Genomic DNA, 5,259 nt, shown 5'->3' on the forward strand with positions numbered 1-5,259 from the left:
ACAAATCCTTAGAACTCCATTTTTCCGAATTGAAGAGTGAGTAGTAGGGACAATCTAGGACACTTACAGAGGTTTTGCAAGAGAGATAAATAGACCTAAATAGTATGGCTTAATAATGATCAATAGGTAAACAAATAAGAAACTCTCAATATTGAAATGACTTTCTCAATTGTCTTTACTAGAAATGGATAGATCTGCTAATAATGGCTTTATGACTGTATGTCAACTTTAGACTCAAGCCAAGAAGAGCTATAACTAATATGCAATATCTAGATTTATGATCTCTATAATATAACAATCCCATAATTATGTTTCCACGTATCTATACCACAACACAAACATCATGCCAGTGTTCAGCCATAGCAATTGATATCCTAATTATAGAATGTGAAATATGCACATAACTATGAATAAAGATTAAGAAAAACAAAGAAAGATTCTTATTGCAAACATACATGACGAATGGACAAGAATTGAATTCATCGTAGATAGTTTTGAATATCAAATTCACTTATTTGTGTGCATTTACTAACTCATGTACTTGTGGCCAACCATTTATCTCTTTCATAAATTAAACACTTATTAATAACATTAAATGGTTGAGTAATTATGTTTTAGTTGAAATTGAATATAAAATATTTTATTTCAGGATAGCTCACACTATTACCCTATCATATTTTAGACACTCAGTTTTGTTAGTAGTGGTTTGATGTCTTTAGAGGTGATCATTGCATTTCTTTAGTTACGTTTGCTAGCCTACTCCCAGCCTGTGCCAAAATGGGAGCTTTGGAACAGGGTATGGACATCCATCAAAGCATAAAAGATAGAGGAATTTTGTCAGATGTAGTTGCAACTGCACAAAATGGATTAGTTGAGAAGGCTTTAGAAACTTCCAAGCAAATGCAATCGGTAGGTGTAAAGCCAAATTCCACAACCATTGCTACTATCCTCCCTGCCTATGCCAAAATCGGAGATTTGGAACAGGGTATGGACATTCATCGAAGCATAAAGGATAGAGAAATTTTGTCAGATGTTGTAGTTGTAAATTCCTTGGTAGACATGTATGCAAAATGTGGAAGCATAGACAAGGCACATGAACTATTTGATAGAATGCCTGAAAGAAATGTTGTCTCGTGGACTGCAACGATTGCTGGATATGCACAAAATGGATTTGTCAAAAAAGCTTTAGAAACTTTCAAGCAAATGAAATTGGAAGGCATAAAGCCAAATTCCACAACCTTTGCTAGCATCCTCCCTGCCTGTGCAAAAATGGGAGCTTTGGAATAGGGTATGGACATCCATCAAAGCATAACGGATAGAGGAATTTCGTTAGGTGTTGTACTTGCAAATGCCCTACTTGACATGAATGCAAAATGTGGAAACGTGGACAAGGCTCGTGAATTGTTTGATACGATGCCGCAAAGAGATGTGATCTCATGTGAACAATCAACATGCGCGTATATGGGAGGAAGGGATTGCTGATACAAAATTGAACGCTCACTCCTCAATCACAGTTCTATGGTTTTACGAGATTAAACTAGGACAATTAACCACCACATGTATATTTTTTGCAACATGAAATTAAAAACTAGGGCAATTTGAATCTACCTCCTGCGTGGGATTGCCTTCGACATGGGTTTGATGTTCTTGGGGGTTGAAGTCGCCACGGACGCCTACGCAAGATTGCAATTCACAAATGAATTCCCCGCCTCTTTTTTTATTTTGTAATGGCCGCTGTTGTCGGAATTACGACGAACTCGAGCACTTTTTTGAAAAAAAGAAAATTCTCATTGCTAATGCCTTCTTCGTCGAAACCAAATGGGTAATTGTCGTCGGAATTACGATGAATGCGATCATTTTTTCAAAAAAAAATCAAATTTGGCCACAATATACCTTCTTCGTCGGAAACCTCAATCAGAAATCTAGTCCAAATGTATTAGTGACCCCATAGGTTCACACAGATTGTCCATAAGTACCATGATCTTTGAGTTACGCGATGTCAAATTTTGACTGTTTTTTCCACTTTGAACGCTGAAGAGAAAATGTCGCTACGAGGTGGCTCAGAACAATTGAATGTCTTGGAGAGTGACACAAGTGCACACCTAGCATAATCTTGACCACCTGGACGCACTTGCGCTGATGGTTCATTCCCATGATGAGCAGAATGAAAGATACACTATTTTGCCACCTCTCACTAATGGTTTTTTATGGTTTTTTATGCGACAGAAAAAATCTCACCATAAGAAAACGGATTCAATTTGTTTGAAACTGAGAGAGGATTTTTTAGGCAGCGACAACATGACCGCATAGGTTCACATGGATCATCCATAAGTGCCATGATCTTCGAGTTATGCGACATCAAAGTTTGACCATTTTTTCCACTTTGAGTGCTCAAGGGAAAACGTCGGTACGAGATGGCTCCGAATGATCAGACATCTTGGGGAGTGAGACAAGGGTACACCTAGCGTAAACTCGACCACCCAAATGCGCTTGTGCTAACAGTTCATTCCCATGACGAGCAGAATGAAAGATGCACTATTTTGCCACCTCTCACTGACGATTTTTGACAAAAGAAGAGATAATTGGTTTGATTTGATGTTAAAATGATTGCTTCAACTCTTCTTTTATAGGTGATTTGGATGAATAGGTGTGTCTCTTACCCTAAGGCCGACTTGTTATGGAATAAAATTTAAATGAAAACCTTACCTAAGCCGACTCATCCTTAGATAAATTTCAAATCTACTTTGTGCACTCAAATCTTGTCTTAATTGGTTCTTGAAATGATGAACTTCACTCCATAAGCATGAGTTTATGAAATAATAACTTCACTCCAATCTCTTCATGCACGAAAGACTCAAAGAAAATTCACTCAATCAAAATACACAATATCAGCATTACCGGTGTCGGTACTTGGGTATACACAATATGAGCAATAGATAATTTAAAAGTATATGCCATATGAGTTACAAGTAATGAACAAATTGGATCACATTTCAAGACATATACACAATGAACAAGTTTGATCATATTTCAATAGCAAATAACTAAGTTTCAAGAGTATCAAGTTTCATATATATCAATGAACAAATTGGATCGAATATCAAGTTTCATATATATCAAAATGAACAATAATCGTGTACATATCAAAAAATGGCATAGATGCCAAATCAATAATAGTTACAAAATTGTGGCATGTGCCATGTCTATCAAAGTCGATATATACATTTAAAAATATCAAATATATAAAAATAATGGTCCTTCAATGATCACAACTATAATTATATGTCTCTAACGGTATCTATGACTATGGTGGATCATCAAAATCGAGCCTCTTCGAAGTAGTACGTGGCTCTGCAAGTGGCTACACAAGGACAATTCAAATGTCAAATCAGATATATTTTCTCAATATAACATCAAAATAACTAAATACTGAACTCTAAATTGTTTGAAGTTGAAATGTTGATTACCTCATCTTTGTCTTCTGCAATTGGGTGAGGCTGAGGATCTATGGGATGTCCTAAAGGGGGTTGTAACTGGTAAAACAACATTAATACATATTAATAGCATATATGTCAAATAACACATAATAACTAAAAATGAATAGACTAAAAAACTAAAGCATACTGGAGCCTCAGATGGATGTGTTGTGCTCATAGGAGGCAAAGTCACAAATGAATCAGTTACGATCATTTCCTATATCCATGGCAAGTGATCCAAAAGGAGTTAACTAGAGGGTTTCAACTTCGTTGTGTACTTAGTGAGAAGGAGTTGATCTAAGACAGACATACCTTTTCCCTTGGTCGCTTGGATCCCATAGATATACATGTAGGACTTCTACTGAAATGGAATGGTAGAATAACAGTAGGAAGTTTGGAAGGGGCCTGTAATAAGTTAAAGACAATTATACAATTTAATAACCCAAAGTTGTTGACAAACTAGATAAAACAAATATTTTTTTAACATATGTAGAACAAATGCACACCGAAGCCTCGTAAAGTTCTCCTGTAACCTTAGGAGGCCTAGTCGAATCCGATGCAGTTATTACCATTTCCTGTATAAAAAATGATAACATATGATATAGACATAAAAGGATTTAGTTATTTCGAACAAGCAAGAATGCAATCCAAAGTGAATATGAAGATATCACCTCTTCCCTCTATTGAACCTCATCGACATCGAGTGCATTCATTAATTCTGTAAACCCCATATGTTTCTATATATAGAACAAATAAATTAAGTGCATTTATCAATATCTACATATACATGTTTAATCATAATACATTTCAACAAATGAATTTAAATTGTACTGAATTACCTTCTGTCGTTTGGGTATCCGAGAGGATATTTTTCTACCTCGAAGTGCTAGAGGATGGCTTTCTCACACGAGATGTCCTCGAGGCAGGTGAGGTAAACTAACAGAAAAAAATTAATTAAGGGAAAAGAGCATGTATTTAATATATCACTTAAGTCAAAAATATATAAATCTAAATGGTACCACATAGCTATCTTGGCCAAAGTCAATGGCCGAAAGCGTGATATCATCAAGTTGGGAAATCTCAGCCACTAATAAGCCCTATAAAACACCAAGTAATGATACATATAATTAACAAAAGATATTTTGAAACCAATGTATTATTATATTTTTAACAAATTTACATATCTTTACCTCTGGTGGCAAAACTACTCGTGACCGTGGAGTTGACTGAAAAGTATGTGGTTTACTCCTACCACCTGCTGCACCCTACAATGCATTTTATTTATATGTCACTTTAAATTGTTCTAAAAATAAAAATTCATTTCTTTTTATAAGATTTAGTCACTTAATTGATAACATGTCATAAACAAAATTAAATGCACCTGTGTTTGATAGAGAGGGTACAATATATTGATCAGTTCGTCGGTGAGGGCCACATCCTCTGCAGTGGAAGCATGGCATCTACTCCCGCAATATGTACACAAATGAGATGTCAAACCATCCTCATTCGCATAGGTGTCTACACCAAAACATACACCCTGGCAGGTGGGGCACATATGTTGAATGGGTTGGCTCGTGCCAAATGATGCATGAGGTGACACTGATGAAGGAGGTGTCGTTGATGAAGGAGGTGTTGCTGATGAAGGAGGTGTCACTGATGAAGGAGGTATCACAAGTGCTAGTACATCCATTTCTCTGACCAACTGTGTGTCTTGCTAAACAATGACATCAGTCAATGATGCAGCTGCCTGAAGAGTTTGTAATTCTATAGACTCCTGCAAGGA

The sequence above is a fragment of the Cryptomeria japonica genome, chromosome 9 (genome assembly GCF_030272615.1).
Source record: "Cryptomeria japonica chromosome 9, Sugi_1.0, whole genome shotgun sequence".
Classification (NCBI taxonomy): Eukaryota; Viridiplantae; Streptophyta; class Pinopsida; order Cupressales; family Cupressaceae; genus Cryptomeria; species Cryptomeria japonica.